The sequence below is a fragment of the Caloenas nicobarica genome, chromosome 2 (genome assembly GCF_036013445.1).
Source record: "Caloenas nicobarica isolate bCalNic1 chromosome 2, bCalNic1.hap1, whole genome shotgun sequence".
In the NCBI taxonomy this organism is placed as follows: domain Eukaryota; kingdom Metazoa; phylum Chordata; class Aves; order Columbiformes; family Columbidae; genus Caloenas; species Caloenas nicobarica.
Window position 1 is genome coordinate 8,098,897 of NC_088246.1, and position 8,848 is coordinate 8,107,744.

The window sequence follows — 8,848 nt, forward strand, 5'->3', positions numbered from 1 at the left end:
CTGGTCCAGACCCCTGCTCAGCGCAGGGCTCGCTTCAAAGTCAGATCTGTTTGCTCAGGCACAGTCAAGTTTCAAGTTCCTGTGAATGGGGGTTCCTTAATGTCTCTGCCAACCTGTTCCAGGGCTTCACTATCCTGTTATGGGTGGATGTTTTTGTGTTGTGGACACAATGGTGGTTGTTCTATGGTTTAAATTTCAATAGAATAGGAAATCTTACCTTGTCTGTGCTGATATTTATCTGATCTCTGTCAGCAGAGGTTTTATAGCAGTTTGTGCAGCCCAGTAATTTGCAAGACACATCAATTTTGCTTTACCTGGCATGGAGGGATCACAACCAAGCAGTTATTTGTTCAGCATAAATCAGCAATTAAGCAAAATGGGACTCCATGACTCAACCCTGGTTCTGAATGCTTTTGAACTTCAAGTTCAGCTCTGAGGAGAAACACACTGAAGCTTACTTTTGCTCGGTCCTCTCACTAAGAAATAAATGAGTAATCTAATATAATGTGTACCGTTTCAGCTTGTTCCAGTGTTACATCAGCGTGTCTATGTTTACATCTGTGTTTCAAGCCTGTCACTACACTGGTGACTACTTAGGTTTTTACCCTATGCAGCAGAATCCAGAACCATGAGCACAGCATGGCTGGAGTAAGGCTTCAGAGAAAGATGGACGTGTTTAGTGCATTGAGCAAGCGTGGGCTGAAACGCTGGCATGCTGACTTGGTGCTACAAAATAGGGAATGCTGGGCATGTGGCATAGTTGCATGTGGCCTGCCACCAGTTTTAACCAGGTATTGAGATATCTTGGAGTTGGCAGGAGATGGTATTTTCACTGGACACTTCTGACATGAGACATAGGCACCCATTTTTTTTGGGGGGAAAAAAAAATCTTATTTCAAAAGTAAGCAAGACTCATGTTGAAAACAAATGAGGAAGTATGCTCATGTTTTCTTTGCGTTAAAAAACATGGATAGTAAGAACACTAATACAGAATGTTTGAATGACATGAAGCTGAGTTTTCCCATTGTTCAACTTTTTGGAAGGCTGACCTACTTTTCACTACAGACCAAGAGCTTAAAACAGTCATTGGGGGAAAAACTCAAGATGAGATGTATTAGAGGACAGATGCAAATGTGAGTTGTTAGACCCTTTTCTTCTGTCTTGCTGACTGTTTTTTGTTTTAATTGTGTGTTTTGTTTGGTGGTGTGTTTAATTTGCTTGTAAAATGCCTTAAATATATTGGAAAGTACTATAAAGATCCAGGTCAACAGCATTGCTTTGGTGGTGGGATTGCATGGAGATGGAGTGTGGGTAAGCTAAATTGCACCAAGTTCAGTCTGATCTGCATAGTTACAGAATAATAGAATTGTTTTGGTTGCAAAGGACCTTTAAGTTCATCAAGTCCAACTGTTAATCTGACAATGCCAAGGCCACCTCTAAACCACCACTCCACCACTGCCCTGGGCAGCCTGTTCCAATGCCTGACAGCCCTTTCCAGGAGGAAATTTTTCCTAATATCCAATCTAAACTTCCCCTGGCACAACTTGAGGCTGTTTCCTCTCATCCTGTCACTTGTTCCTTGGGAGAAGAGACCAACCCCCTCCATGCTCCAAGCTCCTTTCAGGCAGTTCAGAGATCAGAAGGTCTCCCCTCAGCTCCTGTTCTCCAGGCTGAACCCCCCAGGTCCCTCGGCTGCTCCCATCACACTTGTGCTCCAGCCCCTTCCCCAGCTCCATTCCCTTCTCTCAACTCGCTCCAGCACCTCAAGGGCTTTCTTGTAGTGAGGGGCCCAAAACTGACCCCAGTGCACTGTCAGCAAGTTTGCTGATGACACCAAAGTGGGAGAAGTGGCTGACATGCCAGAAGGCTGTGCTGCCATCCAGAGACCTGGATAGGCTGGAGAGCTGGATGGGGAAAAATTTAATGAAATGTAACAAAAGAAAGTGTAGAGTCTTGCATCTGGGCAGGAACAACCCCAGGTTCCAGTATAGGTTGGGGAATGACCTGTTGGAGAGCAGTGTAGGGAAAGGGACCTGGAGGCCCTGGAGGACAGCAGGGTGACCGTGAGCCAGCACTGTGCCCTTGTGGCCAAGAAGGCCAATGGTACCTGGGGTGGATTAGAGGGGGGGTGGTCAGTAGGTCGAGAGAGGTTCTGCTTCCCCTCTACTCTGCCCTGGTGAGACCTCATCTGGAATATTGTGTCCAGTTCTGGGCAGTTCAAGAAGGACAGAGAACTGCTGGAGAGAGTGCAGCACAGAGCCATGAAAATGGTGGAGTGGAGCATCTCTCGTGTGAGGAAAGGCTGAGGGAGCTGGGGCTCTTGAGCTTGGAGAAGAGAAGACTGAGGGGTGACCTCATTAATGTTTCTAAATATGTAAAGGGTGAGTGTCAGGAGGATGGAGCCAGGCTCTTCTCGGTGACAACCAATGATAGGACAAGGGGCAGTGGGTACCGACTGGAACACAGGACGTTCCACTTAAATATGAGAAGAAACTTCTTCTCAGTGGGGGTGCCAGAGCCTGGAACAGGCTGCCCAGGGAGGTTGTGGAGTCTCCTCCTCTGCAGACATTCCAACCCGCCTGGACACCTTCCTGTGTAACCTCATCTGGGTGTTCCTGCTCTGGCGGGGGGATTGGGCTGGATGATCTTTCGAGGTCCCTTCCAATCCCTGACATTCTGTGATTCGAGGTTTGGCCCCACCAATGCCCAGCACAGAGGGACGGTCACTGCCCTGGTCCTGCTGGCTGCACTATTCCTGATCCAAGCCAGGATGCTGTTGGCCTTCTTTGCCACCTGGGCACATGCTGGCTCTTGTTCAGCCACTGTTGACCAACACCCCCAGATCCTTTTCCCCGAGGCAGTTTCCAGCCACTCTTCCCGGAGCCTGTAGTAGTACGTGGGGTTCTGACTTTTATAATTGAGGCTTCTAATTTGGTGAGGGTTTATGATACCGTATGCCCATTAGAAAAGGGGATTACCTGTCCCCATAAACCAATTAGTAAATGGTGTGTTTTAGCCATGATTAAGTTTGACTTGATTTGAGTCAATGCTCTAAGACTGTGAGATATTGTTTCCTGCTACTGGTTCTCTGTTTTCATTTTTTCAGTAGTACTTAAAAGCACTTAAGGCTTTTTGGTCCTGAAGAGCATTGTGCATATATTCAGTGTGGTACTTTCAATTAAATACAATTAGTCTTGATGTGAACTGGAGTACTGCTCTTTCTGTAAATAATTCATTCTTTATGATCACTGGGTTCTTTCTTGTCTGGAAAAATTACTGTTGTGCCAAACAAGTGTTGGAGATAGAACAAGTGAAAAGCTTATTTAAAACCACGGGGGATACTGAGCATAGATAAGCAGCCTCCTGCTTAATTGAAAAGTGCATTGCGTAATATTAAGAAGTGCTGTGTGGTGGCTGTCAGATAATTACGATGAATGAAAACTCAGGTAAAACTGTGGCAAAAGAATAGCCAATTACCTCATTTTCATACGCTCATCTTTAGAATCTTTTTGCAAAAGGTAAAGAAAACCACAAAGGAAGCAATGAAGGGGAGTGTCCATGTAATTTTTCAACTTCTTCGATTTATTTTCTGCAAGATGAAGGTATGTGGTAGAAGAAAGAGGCAGAATAGTGTGTGTCCACAGCTCCTGTGTCTGCTTTTGTTCTTACTGTTTCACATCTGTTGATTTTCCTGTAGACACTCAGGGTCTGACCCAAAGTCAGTAGAAAAGAATTCCCTTTGGCGTTATTGATCCTGTAAGGTTCTACAATCCTTTCCATCTCTTACTGCCGCCTACCAAGTCAGTCTTGGCCATGCTGCGTCATTTTGGGGAAATTGCTTCACTTCTGTGTGCTTGCTTCTGATCTTTTCCTAGCAACTGCCTCTGAGATGTATACCTTAGCATTTGCCTGCGCTGACATAACTGTCAAATCCTCAGGTGCGGATGTCTGACATGGTCACTTTGCCTTCAAACAGAGTAGCAGAATTGTATCCCACGGGCAAGGCATCTCGTCCTGGGATATGCATCTAAAACAGGTTGGTTGGCTCATCCTTTGGCGGCGCTTTCTCCATTAAGTTGACCACAAAAATAGAACATGTTTAGCACAGACGTTGCGTCTAATTCTTCAAGGCTCAAAGTTAGAGGAAAATAAAAAATTCCTACCCTGCTTTTGGTCTCTGGGCGCTGGGGATACTCAAGCAGTGTGGTGAGGGAGCAGAGTCGCTGAGGAGAAGGGCTGATGCACTGTACCCTTGAAAAATGGTGAAGATGAGTGCTGTGCTGTTTTGGCTTCCATATGGCTTGAGGATGTTTTTTGTTTTTTGGGTTTTTTTTACCTTAACTATTTAAATGAACAGCCTCTGTGGTCCTGCTTGTGTTTTCACAGCTTTAGTTTAAGTGTCTGGTTTAAGAATAACTCCCGTAATCTGCAGTTTATTCACGTGCAAGGTAGAGCTGTGCTAGCACGGCGGTTTTGCCTCGGGAGCAGCCGTCGTGCTGTGCTCTTGCAGCATTCTGCACAGAGCTCCCGTGAGGCAGCGGCTTTCTCACGTCTACCAGCACTTGTCACACTGCTCTAGAACAAAACTTTGTCCTCTTTATCAGCAGTGTAGCTTTAGTGACATCCGTGTCTTGCAGCACCCTCCTGCCAGGCAGATGAAAGGCTCTGGAGCAGCCGAAGAATGTCTGCTGCCTCCAGCTGTTGTTGAAGTAGCGGTCAAGCTAAATCAGGACATTTGGATCATTTTTTCAACTTTTCCTCTGGTGGAATTTGTAAGAAGAGGAAGCATTTTGTAATTCCTCAGGGATTTAAATTGCTTTCATTTTTTACCAATATGTTACAATGAAAGGTAGGTGTTGTACTTGGGGAGAGGCATGGGGTTCCTAAGTACTTCTAAACAATTAAACTCCTTGTCACCTCTTCTACTTCTCTAGTGCTATTTCCCTTTAAGTTCTCTAGAGTTCAGCTGATGAATGTAACTAGGTTATATTATTAGTCATTGTTTCTTACTTATGTCTAGTTTGAAACTTGGTGCTGCTTTGCTTGTGGTCCCAGGAGCCTGTTACATTTTCCCAGTTGTTCTAAAATTAAAGATTTTACATTTCCTGACAAAAATGGCATATTGTGTTATATGTGAATACTTGGAAAATCATGAAGGAATTTTTTCTTCACTTCCAATTTATCTTCCTCTGTAATTAGAGCAAGGAAGTGACAAGGCTACTGGTAATGGGAGATGATTAACCCTTTGCCCGCTTGGGAAACAATGAGCTGATGTGGATTTGAAAAGTCAAAAAATAAAGGGTGTTTATAAGGATGAAGGCCACCACACATCTAGAGTTTGCCATCACGTGCATCTTGTGTTTGTGATGAGTGTGCATCTCCACTTTAAGAAGTGCTGCCCTATTCTGTCTGTTGTACATCAGCAAATAAAGGAGCAGGTAGTTTAACTGGGAGGCTGCAGTCATCTCAAGCAATTTTTCAGCAGTTTGCTGTGCTATTGTTTTTTCTAGCACCCTGTGGGGTAATGACAAGAGTTGCAGCCACTTTTAGAAAGGGAAAATTGTTCACTGCAATTGACAGGTGGTAGATAGTGTATATGAAAGAGAGATACATTTTTAATGCAAACATATATTGCTTGTTATTCTGTTTCTACTGGTAATCTGTAGTTTTGTGCAGGAGACAGATGGTTTGGGTCAGTTCTGATAAGGATGTAGTCAAAACAAAATAGAAGATATGTTGCTGAGGTGATGGGCACCCACCTGGCCCTCAGAGTAGCTCCAGAATTGGCAGCTGGGTGATAAGGGTCCCCTGATCCGGAGTGGTCACTTAGGGTGATGGGAATTATGAGCAGGGACACAGCCAGCCCTTAGGAAATACTGGGCACGACCGTGTCCTAATTCTTGTCCTTTGGATCCAGAAACAGGATTTGTTTGAGGTAGAGAGGTGTTACAGGGAAAGGGTCAGATTTGATATCAGGAAAAAAGTTCTTCCCAGAAATGGTTGTGAAGCACTGAAACAGGCTGCCCAGGTAAGCGGTGGAGTTACCATCCCTGGAAGGGTTTAAAAGGCATTTAGACGAGGTTCTCAGGGACATGGTTTAGTGCCAGAGTTAGGTTATGGTTGGACTCGATGACCTTAAGGGTCTCTTCCAACCAAAATGATTCTGTATTTCTATGACTACCCTTCTTTAGAGTTCACTAACTTGGCAGGGCTCAGCCTTTTTAACGTGGCAGGTGGTGTCCTCCTCCGAGGCGCCAACCTTGGGGTAGGAGCAGCTGCTGAGGAAACTTCTCAGCAGGCTGAAGGGGTTTCTCCTACTTTTGAAGCCTCTTACAGCAGGAGAAGATGTGAGAGGCTGGATGGAGCATCCAGGACTGGGGCGGGCAAGGTTTTATTTTCTACATTTGAACCACTTATGCATTTGTAGTAGTAATCATTGGTTAAAAATACAAGTAGCTCTTGAATCGGTGAAGAGATTCTTGAACGCTGTGTTACCTACCTGAGAATAATGGCCAGGTTCCAAATTATCTTTACTTTTCAGTTTTTTCTTTCTGGTCCCGTATGTTGTACATGTTCTTAGGCTGTAGATAAGCAAAAGGTTTAAGCGAACTGTGTCAGCTTCCTTGGCTCTGGTTTTCCAGGGTAAAACCAAAATGTTGACAATATCAACGTGAAGAGCATAAGAGATGACCAGAAGAGTAATCCTTACTAGCACTTGGGTGTATGGTCTGTTTTGGTTTCACTCCATTTTGGACTGGGTCAGTTTAAGTCCTACTTAAACTGCATCTACTGCAGTTTAAGTCCTCTTAATTGCTTGCCAAAGAATTGCTAGAAATCTGTTTCTGCCCTTTGCTTGATGGTCGATTGATGTAAGTGGCAATTTATGACACAGATTTCTTTCAGTAGTTTTAATTTGTGCATCCAGTAAGATACTCCAGAAAACCAACTATTGGTGCAACAAATATGCAAAGTGAGAGTGGAAATCCTGACGTTTCTAGGCTGTGTATTCTGACATTTGTTAATTGTGATTCTTGTTTAATAGCCTGCATCACTGGCCATGCTGTTGCTTTTACTGTGGCTTACTTGCAGAATGTTTTAGTACATTTGTTCATCTAGTCATAGAGTATGTCCGTAACACATTAGATGATATTGGCAATTAAAGGATTACAGCTAGGATGTAATTATGGCCCTATGGAAGAAAGTTTTCAAATTATTCTTCCACAGTCTGTAATTACACTGTGTGTGCCCCTGATTCCAAGGATTAACAGGGGGATTACAAACTATTTTCCTGTAACATGCAGTTCATGGATATGTAGTTTACAATTCTCTGGCTTTGAGGAACCAGTGACCTCTCATGGGAAATGTTATTAAGGGATGCTGTCCAGTGGAATGCTGCTGTTATATTATGTTTGTTTCTCTCCCTTACCCAGAGTTTATCATGCGGTGACTAGTCAGTGTAGCTCAAATCTTGAGCAGACAACCCTTAAATTGGAGTATTATGGAAGTGAAAGCAGAGAAGCTTCAGTAGGCAGCCTTGCACTCTTAAACTTGCTTGTATTTTGTGCTCCTCCTTCACACCAGAGACATCTTAGCTAGATGCTCTGGATTCTTCATCTCCGTGGAATGGGGATGGGAGGCTTTGTGATATGTTGTTATATCTTACGCAAACAGTAGGATTTAAACGTTTTAATTTTGTATATCTGAAAATAATGTACTCAAAGAAGCTCTGCAATTAGCGCTGCTCTGAAGAACTTCAGTTGTTTAGTGGTAATGAAGATAAACCAATGTTGATGCTATTTAAAATGGATGAGAATGTAACTAAGGAACGTATTTGAAAAAGCAAAATAGTGCTGAACTGTTAGTTGAATCCCTAAATGGGAAACGTAGGCTTCTTTCTGCTGAATTACAAGAAGTACACTAAATGTCATTTAATTTTCTGTGAACTTGGATGACTCTCTTTAAGGTTAGTATCAAACTTTCCGTTAACTTCAAAATGCAACATCTTACTTCCCATGTCAGTTCTGAGTGGTTATAGCAATTAAATGTGCTCAAATCCCTCCTTTGGCACTGAGACCCACTTGCATGGAACAGCCTGTTCTTATCAAACTCTGTTTAATTTACCAGCATAAATTGAACATGTGTATTTTCAGTGACGGAGTGATGCCAAATATTTCAAACAGGCTATTTTATTTTCTTAAGGTTCCAGATCTTTGTCATGCTCTTTTTTTTTTTTTTTTTTTACACAAACCTGATTTATATTTTAGGAAAAGGCTTCTACTATAGTTGCTGAAGAAACGTGAACCTTGGGCTGTCAGGTAACAATGACAAATACTCTCCAGTTTGTTTTGAAAAAATATTGTAATTTTTAAGCCAGTGTTTCAGTTCTTAATGTCAGAATAATATTTAAAAATATAAGCTGTACATATGTAAGAGTACAAGGTCAGCTTATACTCTTAATTTTCTGTAGCATAGGGTAGTGGGTTTTGCAGTTTTCCATAGTTAACAGTCTTTTTCCCTTTAGTCTTTTAATTTCACTATTTTGCATGAGTTAACATCACGTAACCTTAGTGAGGCTTTCATTGTAGAGATGTATCTAGCATCTAGTTTTCTTTGAGAATCTTTCCTCCTGATGGGAGCATGTGAGGAGGAAAAAGAACCCAGCTTGACTTTTCTATTTCTCCGGATGGCTTTACGGAACTATAAATTGAACAATTTGTTCTGGAGCATTGCCGCAAATAAGGCCTGGCAGCTGGAACCGGCCTGCTATGTGTATTGCATGAACGTTAAAGCTCCTATGTCTTTCTCTTCAAGCAGAAGGTGGTTTAAAATTGCAATAAATATTTTTCTT